Genomic DNA, 26,191 nt, shown 5'->3' on the forward strand with positions numbered 1-26,191 from the left:
GGACCACAGCTTTATAAGAGGATTCTCTCACTAATAATTTTAGTGTGAGAAAGGGCAAAAGAAGCAGAAAGTATGACTGTATGGGACAAGAAGATGGGAGCTAGAGCAGCGGAAGCCAATCTTTTTGTCAGGTGTGCCACAAAGTAAGCCCCACCCCCCCACACACACCCCTGAGTGCCACTCTGATCCACTGCCCCTGCCTAAACTACCAGTCTGTGCTCTGCTTTCAGTCCTAATCTGTTGTTCTGCTTTTTGCTTCTTGCCTCTGCTCCTTTTGCCATCTGCTGCTCTGCTTTCTGTCCTCTCTGCCACTGTGCTGCCTGCCCCCTCCCTGGTAAGCTGAGTGTCTGTGATAGGGGCAATGCCCCAAGGGAAAACTTACCCCAAAAGAAAGAGCTCCCGAGCCAGCGGGACGCAGACAAAAACTGGAAGCCCAGCACGAGTGAAACCGTGGTGGAGAAAAACGCTGCAGCAACAAAAGAGAAAAAAAAAAGAACAACAGGTCCAAGAAGAGCCAGGATCAGCTCTAGCCCTGGCATGGACCTGCTTTATGGCGGCATGCCAGCACCAATTCACTACCCAGCCCCTTAAGGCACAGATAAAAGCTCCGCCAGGAGCTGAGCCAGGAGGACCAGAAGTGAGGCTTCCAGTGGGCCCAGAAACGCCCCGAGGAGGAGACAGCTCCAGAGAGGAGCAGTGGTGGCTGCACCAGGAGGGGGCATCTGGAGAAGAGACAAGGCCGCAAGGGCTAAGGTACCGACCTAAAGCCGAGTCGTGGATCCCGGATGCCTCCAGATGCGACTGGTCTGCCAGGGACCCTGCAAATGGGAAGAAAGAGCTGAGAGTCCAGACCACAGTAGTGACATAACTGAGAAACAGAGACATCCCTGGAAACAAGGTAACCCAGGGACAGCAAGGACCATAAGTCAATTTCCACTACAACCTGGAGCTCAGGCCAAGTGAGGTCCACATCCTCTTCTTTTAAGGTAAAAAAGCTAAGACAAAAATTACCACCGTGGCTCACCTTAGAGGTTAGCAGAAGATAACAACTTAAGGTTGGCGTAAGGTGGGGTGTAAGGGAGGCGGAGCCCTGAACTGGGAAACTGGACAAGGAAAATTAAGGAGGGTCCCAGAGAAAGCAAGACATAACTTCTTACTCCCGATAACATATTTATTTTTCCAAAGACATGGTAGGAGAGAACCCCCTGAAGGCCTTCCAAGACAAATACTTTAACACCAACCTATCCAGATCCCAACAAGATGGTGAGACCTGAGAGGTCCATAAGAGCTAGGCATACTAGCAAACACCACAGGACCTTACAGTGTCACAGACATAGGCTGTCTGTGAACAAGATGGTGAGACCTGAGAGGTCCATAAGAGCTAGGCGTACTAGCAAACACCACGGGACCTTACAGTGTCACAGACATAGGCTGTCTGCGCCACTTTGGTCATGTGGTGCAGGTTGACCACCCCGATCCTCTTGTTAAGGAAACAGAGATGAAAAGGTATGTGTACAGTTTTGTCCAGTTGTGTGATAAGTGCATGCCTTGTGATGGTTGAAATAGAGTAGCTGTTTCTTGGAACTTTTGCAAAATCTTTATTTAGTTTTTTAAGTATTGTAGGCTGGTGGGGAGGTAAACTGTAAACTAGAGTTTCTACATGGCTAGAGACCTGGAAAAGGGCATGCAGTGAAGGTGATCTAGGGTGTCTGCTCTGGTCCTGTGAACCTAAGCTAGCTAGACTGGAAGGTCCCACTTTCATGAAAGGATGACATAGTCTACGCACAGAAAGTATATCAAAGAAAAAGATGGTACTCAACCTATTCAGACTCAAGAAATCTTAAAGGTATTCTGTTCAAGCATGTGGGATCAAATGCAACATCAGCAGTTTAAATGGAGCTGCAACTACAGCTCCAACCAGAACCTTTAAAGAAGGAACTCTGCCTCCCCTTGGCAGCTATATCACATTTGCCGGCCCTCTGAAAATGCATTCTGCCAACTCCCTCCAAAATGATTTCCTCTCCTTTTTTCACTCTTGTGTCCAAGGCACTGGGGTTCTCAGTCCCACAGTAGTTTATGTCTATTTGTTTTCCAGCAGGAAAGGAGCATGGGGCAGGGGATGAAATGATAACTGACTGACCACAGGCACCTTTTACAGTGTTCTGGGTAGGGAGATGCTCATGGTAAGATAAGCAAGCTGTAGGCTTCTCTTTGCACTGAGATACAAAAATCACCTCTGAAGCTAGCCCAGAATTTTCCAGTGGAATATCCTTCTGTCAGAAAATGTTGATTTGTTCAAATTGAAAGGTGTAAGAGAGATGTATACATTCTGGTGAATTTCCATTTAAAATGGATGTGATATCTGATATCAAATATCTCCAAAGATGTGAAGCATTTCAATAGTGTCAAAATATTCTGCTGCTGCGTTTTTGAAACAGAACGTTTAGAATTTTTACTTTAAAAGGAGGGTTTTTTGGTTTAAATCTTTTATAGCATAAACATTTTAAATATCATATCTGGAACAAAAAGTTTTGATTGTATGGAAATGAAACATTTTGATTGGCTGTCATTTCATAGGCTGTTTATTTGATATGGGTAGGGAAAAAACAGATTTGTGGAATGTAGGGAACCACATCCAGAGTCATTCACTGGTCTTCTCTGGTTAGCACCCGGTTTGTGTGCCATCTTGCTTTAGCCAATCGGTGGCAGTATTAACCTGCTACAAGTCACCATGAGTCTATGAAATTATTTTTTTCTCTAGATACCCAACTTGAGAATTGTGAAAGGGAGTCACCACTTCACAAATTCTAATAAGGAAGCAGGAAGCTTTTAGCAGCACAATAACTCCAGCATAGCTGTAGTGTCTCCCACCCAGACTTCTAAGAACTTCCTAATTCAGAATGAGATGTTTCATCTGATGTAATACGTATTTCTCTCATCCAAGCAAATACAAGAATGATGCTGTATTAACACTGTTAACCCTCCACACTTTGCCCTTAGCCTTGTTTTCCACCACCTCTCCAGTGCACAACACTCTCTGCAAGTCAATGCATGAGAAAGGCGAGATGAAATGTTCCATGAAGTGAAGCGTTTTAAACAGCTGTTCAGTTAACAACTTAAATGTTATCACACTCCAGTGAAGCACAACCTTGCAAATTCAATACGTTTAAAAAAGGGATCTTGAAATCACCTGCACCTAAACTGTCAGGTCGTTTCATAGTATCAGCCACATTCTGGTAGTTGACTGTCTTGAAGATCTTCTCTCCCACTCAACATTTCATGAGCCCCACTCCATCCACAATGTGCCAGTATCCTGATAACCAGGATAGTTATTTCTTATCTGTAAAGATGTTTGAGAATGGTTAATGTATTTTTTGACTTCATGTACATGTTGCTTAGAAGCCATAAATCAATGGGAAGAAATATGAGATCAACTAGTTCTCTCAAATCCACCTGGTAATGCAACTGAGACAAGCAGAAGTTCAAGGCACAGAATGGAAACCCATCACTGTTTTCCAGGACTGAACAAATCTACAAGAGACACACTGTCACTCCTTTCAAGCTGAAATGTTTTAAATATCTCCACAAGTACTCAGTTTGCTCTTTTCACATAGCAAAGCAGATGTTATACGAGTCACAGAAGATATCAATGTATGCATTTTCATCTCTTTAAAAGTCCTTGTGGTGAGTTGTTCTTCCTGAGCCCTAGCCTCTTTCTCTCCTTCTGTGTCATGGTAACACAAATTACCAGTATGCAGTATCACTGCATACATACTGAAGTGCAACAGCACAATAGGGTCCCCAAGGAAACTTTAGACACATTCCAGTGAGGTATTAATCTCGATTATCAGAGCCTCAGATTCATGCTATTATGCTATTAATTATCTTAAATATCACCAATATACACAACATTAAGCTTTTTCTTGCTAACACAGCTTGTAAATGTCTCCCTCTGCCCAGGGTGTCCAAGCCAAATTCCAACACACAGCGAATTTGGGCGAGTGTTACCTGAACACTTCGAAAAAATCAGGGGTGTTCTGAGTTCTTTCCATTCAGCGGAGAAATTGCAGGTGGGTTCAGTTATTCCTTTTAATTCTCTCGCCTTTTGCCTTTTGCAGAGCATCTCCTAAATTCTGCCATCCCTGAGCACAGTCATGATCAAGCAACAAAAGACAGTCTCCCTGCTCACAGAGCCAAGCCCCTTATTTCAGTCAGTCCTCAGCCAAAATTCCCCCATGCTTTTTCAGAAGGCAAGCTTCTCCTCTGCCCCTTTCTCCTCCTTGCTTCTCTGTTTCTTGTCTCTTGCACAAAAACACACATGTCCACAAAACACGAGTCCCCTGAATCCCTTCTGACTTTGCCTGTGCCTTTAATTTTGGGATGTGACATGTAGCTGTTCTTGGATGGTGGCTGGTATTGTTCCAGCGAACTAGTTCCATAAAGGAGCTTACCTCTACCCAGCAGGTTCTCCTTGGCCCCCAGCCCTCTGTTTAAATGAAGTTTAACCATTTGCAATTTAATTTCAGTGCATTAGGGCCTGATCCAACATTCATTGAAATGATAAGAGGAATCCACACACTAGCTTCAGGTCTTGGGAAAAGGAGCAATAACAGCTCTGATTCAACCATTAGTTGTTGCTGTCTCCTATTAACAGCTGCTGTAAACTACTCCAGGGTGGCTGTACTTCGGGGTAGATGAAACAATCCCTGTATGTCCACTCCTTTCTACACAGGGTTGTCATGACACTTATTTAGCTAGAGACAAGATGAGACAGGTTAGGCCCAAAATACTGGCAGTTGTGGAGAACAGTTTCACAGAGAAGGCAGAGGGGCTTATTCAAACTTCCCTGGCCTCTAGTCTGCTTCCCTTAACCAAATAAAAAAAACTGAACAATGATTCACAGTTCAGATCAGCATTGAGTATATTGATGAAAAAGATGGTTTAAAAGAAAGGGGGAAGGAAGGAAGAGAGGAGGGGGATTAATAAGAAAATTAGGCTTGTACCCTTTTCCCTTAGTTATTGCGGGGGAGGTTATCTTATAATCAGGGTCATATTTTATATGAGTAAATATGTTACTTTGGAGCCAGCTCAGCCCTGATGTTGCTGAAGGATGCATCAGGCTGGTTTACACTGCTTGGTGCTGCTGAGTGTACTGCCACGAAGCACAAACCTATCTGCCCCCTCCTGCATCACTCAGAAATGAGGCAGCAAATCCATCAAGGGGGTGGCACTCCTCCACCACTGTCCAGCACACTGGAGATGGAGAACTTGAGAGTGGCAGCAGAGGAAGACACCAAGACAGCTTCACTGCCTCTTTTCTGGACTTGGCACAGGCTTTACTTCTCAGAGGTGCCCTCGAGAGCCTCCATTAATATGGTATAACCAGATCCAGAGAGCGCTAACTCCTCAAACAAAGGATGCATGTTTCCAATCTCTTCCCTCAAAAGGTTGATTAGCATTGGAGCTAAATCATTTTAATTAAAATGGACTACACTGTAAAGTATTGTTCCTTTAATTGCCCAACTGTCTTTCATTCTCCTGCCCCTTGCAAGCATCATTACACAGGCTTAACAATCACGATGGAGTCTTCCAAAACTTTCTCTGTCTCCATTTCACATGTGTCTAAAACAGTTACATTCTGGGCCAGTTTTCTACATCCTAATGCTCCAGAGAAGGGCACAATCCCTATTCTGACACAGACAGCTCACTTCTGAATAATTCTGTGCAATGTTTTCACCACAAGTATTATAGCATTGCACTTTGAACTAGTGCATGAGAATCCAAAAGTATTCTAGCCATGTCAAGAGCAATACAAAAAGTGAACTGCCTCATTTTTAGATATCTAGCTTGTTTCTCATCATTTATTTAAGTTACTAACACCATCATAATTAATAAATAACACCTCATTCTTATACACTGTTAATTCATTTTTAAACCTCAAAAGAGGTCCCATTTTACTGGAAGGGAAACAGAGGCATGGCTCACTCAACAGGCCAGCAACAGAGATGAGATCAGATCTCCAGGCTCCTGAGTCTTGTTCCAGTGCTCCAATCAGTTTCACTTTAATATTAGTAACCTATTTTCGGAGCCATAGTCGAATGATGCTCTAGAAAAGAGGCTGGATACTGTAATAGCTGTATGGAGCAATTGGAAAGGCTGAAATGTTAGGTGCAGCACGTAGCTGGGCTGCCCCAAGAGCAAGAACCAGTTTGTGACTCAGAGCCCCAATCCAGTTCTTCCTTCCTTCAGGGGAAAGTGATTGTGCTAGCTGTTCTGCTGGTACAGATTACTTCCCTCTCTCAACTGGCTCCAGGGCACAGGCTGTCAAAGGCTAGAAGAACAGTAGCCACTGCTCTCACCACCGTGCAGACTCCAGCAATGTAGCAAGGCCATGAGGAAGGCTACTTATGAAGCAGGATAACATTACCACACCCTTTGCTTGTGTCCCGAGCTTGCAGCGTGAGGCCTCAGAACAAAGCCTGTACAGTTGGAATTACATGCCAGCAAATGCCATTTCTTACCCAATCACTGCTGGACAGGACTGCACTAGGTGTACTATTTAACTAGGCAAGGTGTGGCTTTCATCCATTATATTCAGTCACTGAGATAAGTGGCCCTGAATCAGATCCTTGGCATAGCTCCCGCTGATTAAACTGCTTAGCATTTTCTGGCTGACAACAGCTCCTCCATCTATGCAAAATGGATACAAACTGCTATCATTCTGTTCTGGTACAACTTCACATCACTTCAGTCAATACCTGCCCTACACCAGGTAATAAATGAGCTTTATACCCAGAAGTTGCACCACTTTAATTGAAATAGGTTCAAAAACCCAGTTAGCTTAAACCAGCACAAATCCAGGTCAACACAATTCTGTGGGTTTACAGCTAGCTTATAGCTGTTTAACTTCCCCAGAGTAGTTGTCAAACAACAAACAAGTCTACACAGAGTTTTGTGCGATTCAGCCCGGTAATTTTTTTTTAAATCAATTTTAATTAAGCCAGAACATCTGAAGTGTAAGCAGTTTAGGGCAAGGACACTACTTTATTCTGTGCTTGTACCCCACCCTCATCCATGACAAGACCTGTAGCACTCTACAAATAAGCAATTCTTAGGCATTGCCTATATAAAAGCAGCTCAAAACGTAGCAATGATTCTTGTGTAACATTTTGCATCTAGTCTCTTTCCTTACCATTTGAGCCTGTGGGCGAGACCTTATTTAAAATTGGGTTTAAAGCTGAAATGTACTTTCTTCTCAACTCATAGCTCTAACTGGAGCAAAACTCTATAACTGCCTGAATAACTTAGTTTTCCTGAAATGTCAATAGGCAAGATAGCTAGCTTCATCTGGGAAGTGGGACACTGAAACAGTGCGGGGGGGAGTTTCTACTTAAAATAATAATAAAAGAGGTATTATTCTCTCTGGTGTCAACCATAAATCAGCTTTCTTTAAAGAAAATACACAACAAGAAAAACATTTTTTTTTTCAAGAATCCACTTGAGAAGAGAACTTTTGAATTTGATCTTTGTAGACAAAAGGACTATTCAGATTTCACAGGGATGAGGATGAGGTCAGGACTACTGAAGAACAGGACTATCTGAGTAAACTGGCTCCTGACAACACAGAAAAACTGGTCACATAATCAACATGGTGGGAGAGGAGGTCGACACATAAATACACTCGCAAGAGATACAATTCGTTCCTCTAAATTTGCTAGGTTGGTGATGTCAGCATCAAACTCTGTAAATATGCAATTTTTAGAGAAGTATCAAACACTTGACGAGGCCTCAGGGGAAGTCCATTTTCCATGGAAATACTGTCAGTGTTGCTGCACCAGTTATGTGAACAGCTGCAAAAAAGTTTTATTTCTGTATTGCAAGAGCTATTGATGACCCTATGCACAGGTATAGAATAGTACAAGGGAGCAGGGTACCCTTCTGGTCAAGTGCAATTGCTACCTGTTCCCAAAGGAGCAGTGTGAAAGGTAGGGGGGCTCCTATGCAGAGAGAAGTGGTTGGCACCCTGGGTTATCACCTGAGTGCAACTTGGATAGTGGAGAAGAGGCAGAAATCTGTATAGGACTGAGGCATTCAACTTCCCTCCCTTGTGACGGCGAGGGGGACACCAGGAAGCAGGCTATGACACAGAGTCTTGGCCTTACTCCTGAGTCTGTTCCTCTCTGCTACCCTATACACAGATCTGGCAAATATCATGCCCAGCCCAGGATATAAACCTGAGAAAAGGTTCAGGAGGTACATTACCAGGAGCAGCTAACAGACAGCAGAATTGCAGAAGAAAGCATAGACTGATTAATGGAACCAAAACTATTAAAAAGCAGAGAGGATCATTAACACCTGTGGAATAAAGGGTGCTTGTATGCATTATGCATTGCTTAAACACACGTCACAAAATGGTGCCAAAAATTGCTGTTTCACTAGGTTAGTCACATCTGAAAATACATATTGACATCTTTTTACCATGGTAGATTTCAATTTATCGTGATCAATTAAACCACCTCCGACATGTTTTATTTTTAGTGTGGCCAATTGTTCCAGCAGCATTGTTTTTATTGTGAAAGTTTCGTAACAAGTATTCGAACACAAAGAGTTTACAAGGAATCAGTTAGATAACGATCCTTGAAGCCAGTTGTCTCCCCCACTGTTGCCTAAATAGAAATGCTCTGGCCACTGCTAGGCAATTGATTTTAGACTTTAGGTGGACCAGGAATCAAAGGTGGGTGTGACTGTACCACTGCACACCTTAGATATGCCCCTTGATAGATACTTGATTTGGGGCTAAATGCTGACTGAGATAGACCTTGGAAATGTAAGCAAACTGTGATTTGTACTGTATTTGGAGAAACAGGACTTTGTATCTTCTTTGTAAATAAACAGGTTTCCATCAAAGAAGCACCCAACTCTCACTGTCACTCTCTCCTGCTAACAGAAACATCCTGCACCTAGCCCCTCCATTCAAACCGCTGTTACCAATTGCAAGAGGTCTCCTCTACTTCCTTACATCAGGGTAAGAGAATGGGGGTTTAACTGCAGGAAGTCTGAGTGAAGGCAAAGAAAGGGTGGTACTAACTAGATAACAATGCAGGTTTCCTCCTTTCGTTTGCTGAACTCCCTGAATTTTCAGTTAGATAAACCCATGGCAAGGGTAGGTATGAACATAGGGCAGAGTGAAAGGGCTTGTTGGGTCAGCAATAGAATAACACATTCCCTCTGTAACTGCAAGCAAGTACATCTTTAATCCCCAAGTTCTGTGGTTTGCAAAATGTTTCTGATAAAGTTGGCCACTTGTCCTGTTTCAGGGGTGAGGTGAGGTACAGCTCATCGTACACAAATTGGTGAGATGTGAGCGTCATTAATGAAGTAGAGTAACCCTCATCAGTTTGGCCTTCAGTGGTGTGTCAAGAAGGTAACCTGAAGAGCAAAGAAGAAACTAGCAGAAAAAGGGTGGGGAAATGCTAGATTAAACACAGAAGCGTGGAACCATCAGAATTTAAACAGCAGTAGCACTTCCTACTCTGCTAGGCCACAGTCTTCTGCTGACTTGTCTTCCCCATATTTTACATTCAAAACTGAAGTTTTGTTTTTTTCTGGAAGCCGCCCGGGGCAGCAGGTAGGTACATGATTTCACAGTTACTAACAGCAGCACTATGGGACTGACTTGGGAATGGAGGCCATTTTCATTTAAAACTCGGAAGAGGGGGCCTGAGGGCTGATGTCCCCGTGGTGTAAAACAGAAATAAGTCCATTGGTACTCATGGAATTTCATCTGTTAACACTTAAAGAATGAATTAAAGAAGAATCAGGCCTTTTAGTTTTAAAATGAACTGATGGTTAAGTAAGACCTAACAATCAGCTGAAAGAGAAGCTTGCTTTGTTAAGTATTCAATAGTATGCCCCTTGAAAGAAGACTGAGTGAGCAGCTAATAGATTTCACTGGATTCCCCAGGGAGAAAAAAAAAAAAAAGACAGAAATACCAGATCTTAAGGTTATAAAATAAGCAGGGGGAAACCCCTTCCCCTAAAGCTTTTAAAACCTCTCCACAATCTCACATAGGATTCAACATCCCCTAAAGCGGTATTTAGCATCCACAATATCTTCACACTGCAGGGAGCCACAAACAGACTTAAAAAGGGGGGGGAGGAAATAGGGGGAGCAGCACCAAGCCTGGGAAATCTTTTTGTGTGGACAAATTGGTCTTAGAGCAATCTTATAAGAGTAGAGGCACTGCTACTTCCCATCACCAGGCCGCCATTCATTTGAGATGGGCCTGAATGAGCACCGCCATCCAGAGCACTCTGAATTGTGGGCACTTGAAATCTGTATAAAGTTCTAAGACTGCAGGTGCACCTGTTACATTCAAGGTGTAATTCCTATCCCTGTTGTGCCAGGAAACAACTGCCCAAGATCAAAGCTTGACAGTCGTGGTCAAAACACACCACACTGTGCTGGCCCAACACGGCAAAGCAGCCAAGGTTTAGTTTACTTGAGAAGTTTTCCTCATTAAAGACTATGCCAAGAGATTTGCTAGTTCAGCTCATCTGAATTGGTCGTAGGTCTCTGAATGCAAAATATGCACTTTCCCCTCTTAATTATAGCCTTTAGATTGCATGATTTACATTGCTCTTGTCATTGTTGGTAAGAGGATGTGTTGCATAATAGCATGTAACACGATACAGCTGCAGAAGGGGTTGTTCCGCCAGCGCCAGCATGAGTCCAAATAGAAAACAGCTTTTCTGTTAACCAACAGCTGAACAGCAGCAGGGAAGTCTCACCCGTCCCCCTTCCATGGGTAAAGTGAGGGAAGGCCAGTAGGCCGTCTCATGCCCCGTTTGTGTGCAGCTAATTACGGCCACCAGAATCTTGGCAAGCCTCTATAAAACATTTGCTGGTGGTCTCTGACTAAGCTAAGCACATTATTCTCGAAGCACTGCTCTGGACACGTGCATTTCCTTTTTTTAAAGAGAAGAAAGGGACAAGCCCTCTTCACTCTGCCACCCTCCTCTCCCCACCACCTTCCCCATGAGAGAAAATCCTCTGGCTTCAATGGGCTGTTGTTTTTTCTTTTTTTAGGGTGAAGAGGACAGGGTTAGGCCAAACGAGATTAAACTTTGACTTTACATCTGCCTTCAAAGGCCTCTGTGAGGGCACAAAGATAGAGCCTTGGGCCAAATTCTACTTTGATTTACACCCAGGTCAATACACTCGCACCAGCATAAGGCCCTGCCCTCCACATACATTCGTACCATTTTTGTTAAAACAGGACAAAGCTCTATGTAGACACTCATATTTCAAGTTATGCATGGCTTATTTTAGTTAACTTTAAACCTGCTCCGAATCAGCTAAAGCTAAACCAAAACACTTGTCTACAAGGAGATTTGCATCACTTTGAGCATTTAGATAAACCAGTGCAACTTTCTCAAGACAAGGCTTTACGTTTGGTTGACATACAAGTAAACTAACTATATTGGTTTATAAATCACACCTTCCATTAAAAAAAAAAAAAAAATCACACCTTCAAAGCAAACTTTGCGGATGCAAAGCAGTTATCTTGTGCCGTTGAATTTTTCAGGCACAAGCAAAACTAAGGCTGGTGCAACTTGTATGGGTAGAAAAGGCCATAATATTTTAAGGTTGTTGTTTTCACTGGTCTAGCACAACTAAGAAAAAATGTTGGTTTATATTCCTGGCTTCCAAGTCTAGAATTAATTAATTAAACAGCAACTGAACATTCCCTCTTCTGTGCCAGAATGGCCTGGGGAATCTGAGTGACACCCCTTACACAGACCACCCAAAAAAAGTGGTGTTTTCATGCTTAATGAGATTGTACGTAGAAAGACTTAACTCGTGTGGTTCCTATTTCAATAGGTGACACCAACCTGTAATGGCACTTCAGAAAAAGATCCCTTTTATAGCATTGTATTCCACCATTCTGCATGCCCAACATTGATTCAAATGGCTTCTATAATGAGTTGATTATACACTGTGGATTCCTTTCAAGCCAAATGCTGCCTGGATTAGATGACAGGAAAATTGATTAATCAGCATTTTCAGGCTTGTCTTAGACCTTGCCATTCTGATCTTAAAAAATCTTCTGTTCCTGGTGAGTCTTACACAGGCTTATAAGTTTCTACACATCTGTAGCATTTCATTTTGGATCCAGTCTTTACAGAAATAGAATTTCCCCCACGCCCCCTTTAAAGGCAAAGCTAGCAAAACATGTGACTTCTGCTGATGTGGGATTCTTCTTATCGTTTTCCACAAAAATGTTTACAATAGTAAAAAGCTTGCTTTTGAGATTCAAAATTCCTATTTCCGCCTAGGAATCTTGTGACAGCCCTTCAGTCCAGCTGGAAAGCTGAAAGCAACAAAAACACTAGGGGTGAAATTCTGTGGCAGTTCAAGTCAATGGCAAAACTCTCACCGACTTTCAGCAAGGCCAGGATTTCTGCCTGAACTCTCCAAAATGTATAAACCTGGGCCTAAAGTAGGTTTTATACATAAACATCTGAATTTGTTCTTTCTGAGAGAAAGAGAGGTAGAAGACGGCACATCAAAGAGCATGATATGCAATGAAAACAATACTACCCAATCTTTCCAAAAGTTGATTAAGTTGCCCGGGTTCTGATTGGTATTAGAGTAAATAAGGCAGCGGTATCACTGAAGTCAAGATGTCGGAAGAATCTAAATGAAGTTAGAATCAGATCCATAGAATTTAGTTTCATAACTTTCAGACGAGAAGAGAAAAAAAGTCCTCTTCAGTCCTTAACCATAATTCACCTTCCATTTTCCCTGTCAACATGTGACCTTTGTTCCCCACTGAGATGCTAGATTAATTGCTAGAGGAATGGACTAAGTTCACTACCGTCTTCCATGCTCTACCAATCATTAACTTTAAGTCTGCAGATGTCTCTAGTTCTCTTTCTTTTTCTATTGTTCTTCCACAAATCAGTCAGTATACCTTCAGGCCATTTCAAAGCTTTACTGTTTGGTGGGTGTTCCTGCGGAACCTGTTTGTGCAAGTGTTCTGGACAGTGTAACACGCTGTACCTTACTCACAGATAACAGCCTCAAACTCTTCAGCAATGAGCTGTGTGGGCTCTGCTTGGAAAAAAGCATAATCCCTTTAAGTCAACAACTGGGGCAGGCCACTGATAGCTTTCTGAGAATAGAGCAGGCATTAGTACACGTCTGGTAGTAAACTAGAAGTTGACACAATGTGATTCAGCTAGTGCAATAAAGTGTTTCACAAACAGATCTGTCTGAATTCTCTCCAAGATGCTGTGAATCTCAAAACGGTGGTCGGCAAGTCTATTGGGGCCAGCTGAGTGCTGATTGAGCTCCAGGTGCTGACTTTATTCCTTGGTCCACCCTTCTAAACTCCACAAAAAGGTTGTTAATATACATCAAACAGGCAGCTGCTGTACTTCGGTTGGTATGCGGATGCTAACTGATGGCAAGCTTGAGGGGGGAAGGGAAGAGATCTGTGCCATTGTGAGGAAGGAAAGAGGTCCTCAGTACCACAAAAGGGAAAGAAAATTGTTCTTCAGTACTTTCTACAAAAGATGTGCCTTGTACTCTAAAAATGCTTGAAAACTCACCGGCTAGATGAATTTTTCATTGAATAATACATAACAATGGTCATAGATACACTTCACCATTAGAGGGCAGCAGTATTAAAGATACTCTCTTTCCAGTTAACAGGATGCCCCAATTAGCAAAAAAAAAAAAAACCAACATAAAAGGCTGAAGAAGAACAGAGACTACTGAAAACAGAAAGAAAAAAACGATTCCCCCAGAGAAAAGCTATTGTTAACTAAGCACCTACTCATAGACAATGCAGCCATGTATCATCATGTGGCAAGAATAAAAATGCTGTAACGTCTCATCTTTAGCAAGCCATCCACCACCCTCCCTATTGTCCTAGGGATACGAGGAAGAATTAGATCACTGGCAAACACCCTTGGATTAACAGCTGAATGAAGGCCCCAAGTGAATTATTCATTCCATAGCTCATTCTCTGCCTTGTGCAATGAAAACAGAAAGAAATACCCCGATACACACAAAGCTGGACCACTCATGGCTGCAACATTGTTTGTTTGGCAAGCAGCAAGGAAACTTGATGCCACCCCTCTGGATATACACTTTATCCCTCTCTGCAATTCAGTTCTGACAGCTTGGCTGCTAAAGATGTGTTAAGTCCTGAATACCATATAATAATGAACTGCCAAAAAGGTAAACCATAGCATTTTCCCATGAAACAAGTACAGACTAGTGCAGCTTCATCCTCTGTTGAATCATCCATACAGAAAGACAGAATTCTATACAGGAACTATACCAGTGGGGGGCAACATTTTTGGCAGGTGTGCCACAAAATGCCAGATCAGAAACGAAAGGGCAGTGGCTCTGTTCAGGTTTCTATCAGCAGCTTAAAATCACTTTGCCAACATTTTTAGGCATATTTGCAGTTCATAATGGAACATGAGGGATTTCAAGTGACAGGCACACCCGGAAAGATGTTTGAAGTTATGGGTTAAACCCAGAGGCTGTTCCCAGCCTGAGCCAGGAACAAAATGCGCACAGCTTGACTGCAGCGTCAGTGGATATGAGGCAGGGACCACATTTTGTTCCAATCAAGTGCTAGGACACAAGTGAGCCATAAAATGCAAGATACGTTCCCCAATTCCAGCCAGGGAGCATGATCAACCACAAAGCGATCAGCTCCTGGTTCTGCTTCTTCCAAAAATAAACAAACCGCGATCTGAAGTAACCACCAGAAACCCATACTGCAGGCTTATGCTGCCTACAAAGCAGAAAAGGCTAAGATGCTGTCTGCCAAGGACACCTTTACTTCCTTAGCCTGACAGTGAAGGGGCTGTTCGGAGAGAGAAGTGAAGAATGGAAAAGAGCTGCCACACTCCAGCACACATCTGTATCAGTCATGACTGCTTGGGCTCTCTGCCTCAAGAATATGCAAAAATTTGCCTCAGCCCAAGTTTCTATCCCGTAACTATGCCTCAATACATTCCTGTGTTCTAGTGGATGAAACATAAGCCTGCTCTTGCACCAGCATTTGGCAAAGGCTTACACTGATATCTGCTTCATGGTCATGCAGGATGTGAGGCTAGAAGGGACTTCCTGGGTCAGAGTCCAGCCCTTGTTGTATTGCAGGCAACCACATCATATAATCTACTTCATAAGTTTATCGTGCTCCACCCTAAAACTACCTGGATGATCATCCTACTACCTTTATGGGAAGTCTGTTCCAGAACCTCACCCCTCTGATGACTAGAAACACTCTATCTGTCTCCCATATATATATATCTGTGAGCAACTTATGCCCGCTTGTTCTTGTGCCAATATTGTCACTGCTTTAACTAGCTCTTTTCCCTTTCTGGTTCCCAGAATACATGCAGTATTTCCAATAAAGTCTCATGGGTGCTTTCTATTTCCTTTGTGTAGAAAAAAAGGAACAAAAAGCGGTGTAGACATTTTATAGGGGCTATAGAAATTGCTCAGAAAATGTAAGAGAATTCTTACAAGGGGCCAATTATGTGGGGAAAAAAAACTGTCATTGCTCCATTTCCTCTGTGACCATTTTGAATAATGGCAAATGATTATGGATGCTGCTGCTGCACTTCCTTACCTAACCACCACCCCTCACACCTCCACAAACCTCTCACTCCATAGATTATGTCCACTGTGATTTCAAGCCTTTGGGGACCTTGAATTCTCTTTGCTGAAGGATACAATTCTCTATCTTCCCATAAAAGGAGCAACTTTATGTCACCTTTGGATTCCAGGACCAGCACCATAACCATCATAGCTCAGAGAAGTCCCAGGGCTAATTTATACTCCCTTGGAGCTATAACTCATGAATCTTTCCAGCAGCACAGAGCATAGTTCAGCCTAGGCCCCCACCTACATTCATCGTCCAGTACTTTGTTTGCCCCAATTTATACAGTGCATTTGGGAAGATAAGTAAAGTAGGCTTGCTTCATCAGCTTTATGTCAAGGAATCCTCCTCCTACAAGGAGGTTACCCTGACAGGGAAACCCACCAATTTATGCGTCCTCAATGCCAGCACAAGTTGCTGAAGAGGGAGAACAGAGAACCCTGACTCTGGGTCTCTGTTTTTGAACTGCTTTGGGAGACGCACAACATTAAGCACCACCAAAAATATTCCAAGTAGCAACAGCCAATTCCAGATTCTCTCATCAGCCTAGACTTTCCACTTATTTCGTATCATTCGGGGTTTGTTTGCAAAAGGTATCCAGGGTGGAGAGGTGCCCACCGAAGCAGCAGTTCCATCGCCAGATGAAAAGATGCAGAGTACAGTACCATCTGTCCAGCCCCAGACAGATTTGCTTCTGGTAGCTAGGACTGCTCACAGTTGCTAAGAAGCAGCTAGCAGCTGTATCTTGTCACTGTCCTCCCCCAGAGCCTGTCCCCCTGCTCAGCATAGCTTAGCTGGCAGCCAAAGGGGATAGGTGGGGTGGAGGTATACAGAGTTCAAGGACAGGAGCAGAGTCCACACTCATCAGACAGTGGGAGAGGAAAAAAATCCACTCTTGCAACCGCTTCCTCCAACCAAATCTAAGAAGTTGAACCACTTATAGTGAAGAAAATTAAACTGGCTCCCTTTTGCCCCCTGCTACTGTCAGGGTCTAAGAAGTCCCTGTAGAAGACTATTTTTTTAGCACCTACACTGAGATCTAAGGCATGGGAAAAGTCTGTGGTTGAAGTCACTACAGTTGCTCAGCTCCTATGGAAAAAAGTCACACTGTATATTTTGATGCCCAAATATAGATCAAATTACTGAACTCTGGCTTATAATAGGGAAAGTCTCACAAGCCCCTCCCCTCTATTCCCTGCATCCCAACAAATGGAAAACCCAGCACCTCCCCCTACCTCCACCTTCCTAAGAGAGAAAGGGGTTGGAGCTTGGGAAGGAATCCAAGAGTTTGAGTTTGGTTTTTTTTAATCAGTGTATTTGAAATTTTTAAACAGAAAAAAACAGAATCCCTGGTGATATCTCTGAAAGCCTGCCTAAGTCGGTCCTAGCCATGTGCAGCTGGTTCCACAAGAGATATCACCAGGGATCCTAACTTTCTCTATTAAAAAATCACAATTGTTTGATTTAAAAAAACCCCACAAACTCTCTGATTAAAATCCCCAAAACCCCTCACTCCACGCACAGACAGGCCCCAACCGCTGCTTGTGCCAACTTCACTCCCCACCCACAGCCCCCCCCAATAGGGTGGCCATCATAGAGGACAAAGGCTGGTTGTCCTCTGTCGTGGAATGATATGAAACCAAATGCCTTTATATCTTGAAGAGAAAAATAGAGGACATAAAGGCATCAGGTTTCATATCAGTAGAGGACAGAGTAGCAGAAAACCAGAATGTCCTCTATGTTGGCCACCCTACCCCCCAACCCTGCCAGAGGGGGCCCCCAGCTGCCAGTGCTATGGGACCGGGGACCTGGGTCCACAGCCCTCTGCCAGCACTCAGCAGCACCTGAGCCCCAGCTGTCACCCACAGGAGGTGACAGCTGCTGAGGTGGAGCAGAGCATGAAGCCCGGCTCTGCCTCCCCACCAGGCTGCACGGCCAGAGCAGAGCCCAAGGAGCGGGTGGGTCCAGGCTGCCTGCTGCAGGCTTCGGCTTGGGCTCCCTGCCCTGCTTCTCTTCCCCTGGGCCCTCTGCGGCCCAGTGAGCGGCATCTGACATAGCAGAGCAGAGCAGGGCTGGGCAGGGAAGCTCAGTGTCGTTGCTGCAAACTCCATCTCGCGTGGCGAGTTGCCCCCTGCCCACCCGGCAGCAGCGGGGGTGGCAGCACAGATTGCCAGGCAGGCAGGGGCAGTTCACTAGGGCAGCACGGGTCTTTGCAACAGTACCAAACTTCCCCACCCGGCCCCACTTTGCCCTGCTACACCAGGTCCTGCCGACTGGGCTGCAGAGGCCCCAGGGAGAGAGCACCAGGGCAGTGGGCAGCCCACACCCCTCTCTGGCCTGCACACAGATCTGGGGGGCACGTGTCCACCATGCCGCCCAAGGTGTACACATAGCAGCAGGGAAACAGTCTCCTCCACCCCCCCAGATCAGCCGCCCGTGCCCCCATCCCACTTCCTGCCCAGGCTCTGCAACCACATATTCCAGCCCTTGGGCCCCAAGCATTGCCTGGGCTGGGCAGCCCCAGCCCTGCCCCAAAGCCTTCCATCACTATGGGAGCCTTATTTCTCCCCCTGCCCCCACCCCGCCAGACTTACCTGAGGGAGCTGCTCTCCAAGCTGCCTGGCAGCCATGTGCATATGCATATAGTACCCCCTATCTGACTGCCCTCCTCCCGCTCCCCTCAGCTCCTTGAAGGCTGGAACTCTGCCAGAGGAAACCCACTGTTTCTTGCATTTTTCTCTTTTAAAGGAGAAAATCCAGGTTTTTCTCCTTAAAATGAGGAAGTCCAGGTTCTACCATGTTTTTGCATGGTGAATGGAAAACCCAGATCCCTAGATATCACCCACAAAAGCTCTTGCCTCTTGTATATTTCCTGCACCATCATGGCTACATCATCACCTCAACACTACCAAGAACAAGTGAGGCCATTTATTGTTATGGTATGTCTCCTATATGGTATGTCTCCTATATGGCATGTCTCCTGGAATCAGGAGGTGTGACTGCAGTACAGGTAGTTTCAATCTACCCAAGTCTGGGAAGCCATAGCACTGTAGGTGCAGTGGCCCAAGCTTCCTTATGGACTAGCAACCCAGGTATGCACCTAGGGACCCTAATGGGCTTGTACAACCTGAACTGAATCTCATGCTGTTGCAACTTGACTGCTGTTGTTACTCAAGTTAACTGGATTAGATAGCTCAGACATGCTCAACTGGGCTATAGCAGAGACATATCCCAAGAGAGCCTTGAAACCATGAGGCTGACTGAGTGAAGGTGAGCCTACTGGATCAATCATGGTTGACATGGACGTTGGCATCTTCTGTCCTTGTCTACACAGATAACACTTTGGATCAGTGACTTTACTTTCTTCTGTGTCTGTACAGCACTCAATAATTAAAATAAATTATAAATATTTAAATGTAATCTTCATTTTCTCCATCTCTAAAATAGGTATAATACCATCAAGGATGGATTGGTCAGTGTTTCCAAAATTCTTTGCTGTCCCATAACAGCCCAGGTAGAGTAAGAACTACTATATTAAGTACAAATGTATACTCATACAATATAAAGTTCATCTACATACATTGAAACTTAATTGGATGATGGATTTCATCTCGCATAAGGTATACTCATAGCATATATCATGATTAATTGACATCCCCAGGTCCACCACAGCTGCATAAATGGTCAGTGCAGCACAAATGGAGCCTGTCTGCAAATCACTAAGTAGCAAACAGCAGACCTTGGATTACTGTGGTCTACAGTGATATATCACTTTCCATAAAAAGAAAAGAACATTGTGCTCTTTTACTCTCTTTCTCACCACCATTTCACCCCAGCTAATCAGGTTGCCACAGCAAACTCTTCTCTTCTCCCAGTACTTGCATCGCAGCATGAATATTTTTGAATCCTGGAGGAGTCCTTCTACTCTGTCCTAAAACAAAACCTATCAAGGGGAGGAGAAGAAAACAAACACTCTCAAACAAAAGCCTCTGCAGAACAAGGACAGTTTCCAAACTAATAAAAGCCTTTATTAATGGCTTTAAAAGTACTATACTAGTGTAGGGACAGAAGCAGAAGCACGCACAATAAAGCCCCTAGTTCTACTAAGACTCATCTGTCTCCCCTGGAATTCTCACATGCGCACACTTGCCTGCCCCACAGAGCATGTTCAAAAGTGCTCTGTCAGCCATAGCTTTAATTCAAATCACCAAATTTAGGACATATATATAAAAATTACTTTTAAAAAGCCAGTCATTCTAGCTAGGGACTTATGCAGCTCCCCGTGACTATAATATCTGAACACTGTACAACTGTTAATGGATTTTAATGTCATAGCACCTCATGGCATTGGGAGACCGTCTATAAACTCACTAGGGGGGACCAGAAGGGTTTGGGGGAGACGCTGTTTTCCCTAGCGCCCGCTGGCATAACAAGGAGTAATGGGCACAAGTTGATGGAGAGGAGGTATAGATTGGACATCCGCAAAAACTACTTCACAGTTAGGGCGGCTAGGAGCTGGAACCAACTTCCAAGGGAAGTGGTGCTGGCCCCTACCCTGGGGGTCTTTAAGAAGAGGCTGGATGCCTACCTGGCTGGACTCATTTGAGTCCCGTTTTTGTTTTGGGGTTTTGTTGTTCTTCCGCCCTGGCGGGGGGTCGGGCTAGAAGATCTACTAGGTCCCTTCCGACCCTAAATCTATGAAACTATGAGACATATGCTAGGTAAAGTAGCTTGTTTAAGGACACAAGAAAGTCTATAGCTAACCTAGAAACTGAACTCAAGTCTCCTGAATACCAGTCTAATGTCCAGTCCACTAGCTCCCAAACTACTGGTTCCCAAACTTTTTAAAGTTTCTTACACAGCCATGTGTACTATGATTCTGTTGCAGAATAGTTAATATTTTGTCACTACAACCACATAGTAACCCATTCAACAATCCAAAATATATGGTACAGTTGTTGTTGTTTTCTTTTTTCCTTCCTTTGCCTCCATTTTCATTTCCTCCTTTCCCCTCTTCCAATTTCCTATTCCTTCCCCTCCCACACCTTCTAGAAGTTCACTGCACATCCATGGGAATACATTACCCAAATTTGAGAAACACAGCACTACTCTATCCATTCTACGCTCCTAGTTACTGATTAATAGTAGTAGTAGTGACTTATACCATGTACTGAATACTAAAATACTTGCCCTAATTGGCTTGTATTCCTGAAATCAAAAACAGGCCCCTAGGATATCTAAGTGACCTTTGTATCTGAGGAAAAACTCCAATCCACAACCAAACTAGTGGCTCAGGCCCAACTCCCTCTACAGAAGCCAAAGAAGAGAAAATGGTATGTTGTTATAATTCTTATCAGATTATGGACTGCTTTTACTTCCTATCTCACCTGAATTGCAGGTACGTGAGGAAATATGTTTATGTAAGGTAGGTATGGTCAAGAAAGACACTCCGCTTCCTATAGTGTAATCACACTATAAGTTCTTGTGCTTTACAAACACAGATTTCCCTAGGCCTAGACATTTTGGCCGTTTGCAGATGTCTAAAAAAATGCCCTTTAAAGGAAGAAGCAGCATGTTACTTTGACCCAGCTCTGCAGAATGTGTATAGATTGGGCGCTTCAGTGGGGCTTTTGGGGGTTTTTATCTAAAGCTGATTCAATCAGCTATTAGATAAAAGTGCTAAAAAACCCCCCCACTAAAGTGACCAATTTATACAGATGTTGGGTGAGCCAGGTCCAACTAACATGACGCCTCTTCTGGGCACGCGTTGGACTTGGCACAGGAGCACACCAAGTTTGAAGTAAAGCACCGTTTTGGACAGTTTTTTTAACGTCTGCAAGCAACCTTTCTGTCTAAATTTCTTTCTGACTTGAGACACACAGGCATTCACATATATATTCTTGAATATGGTTGCCTTGCACTCTTCAGTATTGTTTAGGTGTCTGAATTCAGAATATGGTGTGCAGGCTTTATGATGTGAAAAGTGAATTCACTGAATTCAAAATTTTCTTGATCTATCTAGTCTTTTACCATTTGTTACCAAAGCCATTTAGAATAAAGGGTCATCTGCTTTGCAGTGAGCTGAGTAGACTCAACCAGCTTAGCTCACAGACTGTTAACAGTCTAGCTATGGCAGCACAGAGCTCAGCACAGGTTGCTAGACTTACATGAGATGCTGTTAACTGCTTAAGGCTAGTTCAGGTGTGTCTACACTTGATCTGAGCCTTCAAGAGGCCGATCATAGACAACTGCAATCATAGACACTGCAATCATAGACAACACCCAAGATTTCCAATTGCACTAATCACTATCAGCACACTCTTACTGATATATCACCAAAGAAATTCTACGTGCAGCAGATCCTATAGCAGTGTAACAGCTTTTAACTCTAGAATTATTTCCTCCTCCAGATTATACTCACAAACATGTGAAAACACATACTCCTCAAGTGCCACAATGGCCCTACCCCTTCAGAACCCACAGCTGCAGAGATGGAAGTGAGGATTTACAACACTAGGTTTCATGGAGTAATTCTAAGTCATAGGGATCAGGGATTATGACATTTTTATTGTCTATTTTTTTCCCCTCTTGCATGAATATGAAGAAACTGTAAGGGAAAACATCTGCTTTCACTTTTCCTTTCTCCACCACTGTTCCCATCTGACAAAACTTTAAAACTTGCCAGTGTTTCAGGGAGCTGTTTGTGCCAGCACTCTACAAGGAGCCAAGCCCTTTCTGTATCCTTGCTGTGAGAGTACGCTGCACTTGGAGAAAAGGCTCCCCATTGTGATGAGAATGCACCCAGGCTCTGTTTAGCTGACAGCTCTATTGCCAGCTTGCCAGGAGACAAACCCCCTTCCCTCAAGTCCATACAACAGAACGGATTGTAGTTCCTTCACTTCTAGTACTACCTGAAGAGTTTCTGGAGTGCATTGCTCCATCCTGGTGCAAACAGCCATACTGCAGTCTGGCATCTGCAGAGGTTGCACCTATGTAACAAAGGTGTGAATTGCAGCAGACCACACAGGAGAACTCCATGTAGCCACCTTTGCTGCAGCGTTAGAGAGAGGTCCAATCTTCCCTCTGACCTTGGGTTTAGTTGCAACATGGTCAGAACTTGAAGGAATTCTGCACAGTAACAAAGTACATTTTCTTCCTTTCAGAAAACTGGCTTGCCGCTTTAGACTTGTGCCCTAAGATTCTCTTCTGTACTGAGATCTGCTCTGACTGAGATGAGAAGAAATTATGGTTCCCTAGTTCCTCTGGTATTTTCAACAGGCCTGATCCCAGGATAATTTTAGGTAGTCTTTAGGTGGTTTAAACTTATACAAGCTGCCATTGGTATCCAATGAACCACATACTTGCCAGAGACTGGTGGAGAACAATAGCACTTCAGGCTGACCCCCCTTCAGGAGCGTTTCATACCATTGTGACTGAGACTATTTCAATTCGTCCCGAGCCTCAGGAATGCTTAGATGCAGTATTTTTAGTTCAAGCCCAAGTGTATTAAAAGCTGGTGGGAGTTGGGGCGTGGGGGCACAAGAGCAGATATTCCTCATGGCATAATAATATCTTACCATGAACCAAAATTAAGCCAAGAAGCTGAAGAAGTTGATTGTATATGAACATCTTATTAAGCAGAGAAAGGCAATTGAAGTATTTCATGGGCTCAACTTCTCCCCTAGCCAAAGGAAACAGATATGGATATGACTGGCACACTCAACCCAAGAGAAACAGTACGTACCAGGGATGTGGAAGAGTCCAGGAAAAATTGCAAAGACTTTAATTTTGTTTGTCCATCGTTCATCATGCATTTTGTGACATTGTTCTAAAAATCAATAAGTCACATATTAAAATACAGTACATAACCCAAGAGATGTGCTATAAAAGTTCAGTACAGAACTGTGACTAGTTTTCATTAGACCTGCCATTCAGCCCTCTCTCCTCCCACATTCAAACCTCTGGAAGAAACTCAAAGTTCTCTACTGATGCTACAGCATAGTGGGAATGACCTGCTAACTTTTGGATATGCTTTACAAAGTTGAATTCCTCCAATTTAGTTCACTCTCCAAAACCATTCCAGAGAAGCAGGGAGAGATCAGGCCCACTCTGCTCCTACCTCCTGTTCTGTTCCCTTCATTTCTTTTCAACGTGGTGAAAAAAATATGTGTCACTCACAAATCTTAACAGGAATAGCTGGTAGAGGAAAAGTTCACACCCTTGTTTGCATTTAGAGTCCTATGACTCTTTGGGACCTTTGAATTTAGTCAATTTTTCTCATATCTGATACTAGTGGAGCTCTCTCATCTAGCACAGGGGTAGGCAAAATGTGGCCTGCAGGCTGGATGCAGCCCACCAGGCCATTCTATCCGGCCCACAGGGCCCCTAAAAATTTTAGCAAATGAATATTTATCTGCTCCTGGCTGCCTGTCATGCAACCCTCGATGGCTTGCCAAAACTCAGTAAGCAGCCCTCCGCCCAAAATAGCTGCCCACCCCTGATCTAACAGACCAAGGCATTATAAGATCTAATGGCTGAAAAATGAAGTCAAAAGATTTCCAACTACAAAGAAAATACAAGTTAATGGCAAGGACAACAAATCCTTGGGACACCTTATCACAGGAACTGGTAAATGCCTCATCAGTTGAGAACCTCAAATCAGCTATTAACAACTTTCTAAAAAAACATGCTCTGGTACAACCAGAAGTTTTGGGGCTTTATCATGTGCTCTTATAAAGAAAGAAAGAATAAGTATCCTCCATTGCCAGAATTACTCAATGAAAAACCATGATCAAGTGTTCAAAATGGATTGAAAGAGTGTTCCCTTCTGCCTTAAAACCTGTGAATCCATGCATATAATTGCAAGTTGCCACTGAAATGAAAATAGGATGATTTTCTGGTAGGACGGGAAATAGCGATTTGATGGAATTTTCAGTGACTGGGAATAACCTAGTGAGCATTAATTATGGCTGGATATGCTGAGCATAACAGCACTAACAGCTCCAATGGAAGCCAATGAGATTGGAGAAATAGATTGGATCATAACAGAGAAAAATTATACCCTGAACTTTAGAAGCAAATCTCTACAGCAGGGGCACACAAACGATGAAATTATCCTCTGAGGGAGGTCTTTGGCACAGTAGAACAAGGGTAGATGATTTAAAGCTAGAAGGGCTTTTGCGAAGGAAAATCCTGCTCCATGCAGGGAGATGGAATTGAAGACTCATCCAAACATGATTTCCAGGGATCTTTTTTTTTGATAGCCCTTCTTGACTATGCCAGTTCAAAAACACCACTCCCTGCACTTATTCTTCCCTGTTTACTTTTTTTCCTGCTTAGCAACTGCAGAAAGTTGAATTATTCTAATATTTTCAAGTAACCAGGACCATTATTCTCTAAAGGCACTGGCCTGAATCTTAATTGCTGCTGCTCCAGTGCTCAACAGGAGAGTAGCACACAGCTGCAAATATTGCCATGCAGCATTCTATTCATGTCAGCCTGACCCTAACTCTTACATGTCCACTGGGATGCAAACAAACCTTCATCAACCACTGCCAGAAAACAACTGTCATGCCAGACACACTTCTGAATAGAAAGAAATGGTGAAAGAAAAGATAGGATATGGAGATGGTTTTAAAATGATCGTGTGGACTGATGAAAGAAACCAGAAGCCGCTTGTGTCCATACCAGTCTAAACTATGCCGCTTACAGAAAACCGCATAACTTAGATTGATTCTGCCTTTGGCTTTCTGAATATCTCTTCCTAGCCAGGATAAAAGGACAATGTATTCTTGTTTCACTTGGACAGTATAAACTTTCTAGATTGTGTCCCACTGTCCTGAGAACTACTGTCAAATTACCTAAAATGTCCCTATTCAAGATGTTCCAGGGGTGTACGTGTGCATGTGCATGAGAGAAAAAGAGAGAGATTTTGCTATGCAGGTAGAAAATAAATTGTACACCCAGTTTCATAATCTTCTCATAACAAGCCTGTGTTTCATACAAACCTTTGTTTGAGGCCAAAGCTTGTCGTAGCCTTAAGTGACAAAGTTGCTTTGCTAGTCGGATGAGTCACTGAACCAGTCTAGCTAGTGTAAAACCACTGCTCAGGCTGCTAAGAGGGAGGGGTAGAGCTTGTGGTCCCTCAGTCTCTTGCTTCTGTCCGTCAGAGCCATACAGAAGCGAGAGTGCAGGAGAGAAGCACATACAGCTAAGCAACACATTGGGCACAGGCAAAGCACAGTCTCTTTTTGATCTGCTTCACTTCTCCAGGCAGAGAAGGTCAAAGAGCAGAGCCAGAGAGCAAGTGCTTCAGTAGTTTCATAGTTTCATAGTTTCTAGGGTCGGAAGGGACCTGAGCAGATCATCTAGTCCGACCCCCTGCCATGGCAGGAAGAGCACTGGGGTCAAACGACCCCAGTAAGGTGGTCATCCAACCTCCTCTTAAAAACCCCCAGGATGGGAGCCTGCACCACCTCACTTGGAAGCTGGTTCCAGAC

The 26,191-nt window shown here is 43.7% G+C and overlaps 2 long non-coding RNA genes across 7 annotated transcripts in view; one reads left to right on the forward strand and one right to left on the reverse strand.

Moving 5' to 3' along the window:
* Window positions 1-5,141: 5,141 nt before the first annotated feature.
* LOC109301218 overlaps window positions 5,142-26,191 on the reverse strand; it is a 126,137-nt gene continuing 105,087 nt past the window's right edge. For 2 of the 6 annotated variants that reach the window (XR_002098477.1, XR_002098475.1), the window contains 3 exons: window positions 23,437-23,520; window positions 11,896-12,028; window positions 5,142-7,614 (listed from right to left, as the gene is read on the reverse strand). This is a non-coding gene — a long non-coding RNA (uncharacterized LOC109301218). Of the gene's footprint in view, window positions 7,615-11,895; window positions 12,029-23,436; window positions 23,521-24,466; window positions 26,012-26,191 lie in introns of those variants that run through there. The other 4 variants (XR_002098474.1, XR_002098478.1, XR_002098480.1 and 1 more) reach the window with 4 other exon arrangements.
* LOC109301213 lies at window positions 8,902-13,794 on the forward strand. The gene is made up of 3 exons (XR_002098471.1): window positions 8,902-9,025; window positions 9,318-9,628; window positions 13,714-13,794. It is a non-coding gene; the product is annotated as an uncharacterized LOC109301213 (long non-coding RNA).

The sequence above is a fragment of the Gavialis gangeticus genome, unplaced genomic scaffold (assembly GCF_001723915.1).
Source record: "Gavialis gangeticus isolate Ggan-Ray unplaced genomic scaffold, GavGan_comp1, whole genome shotgun sequence".
Taxonomy (NCBI): Eukaryota; Metazoa; Chordata; order Crocodylia; family Gavialidae; genus Gavialis; species Gavialis gangeticus.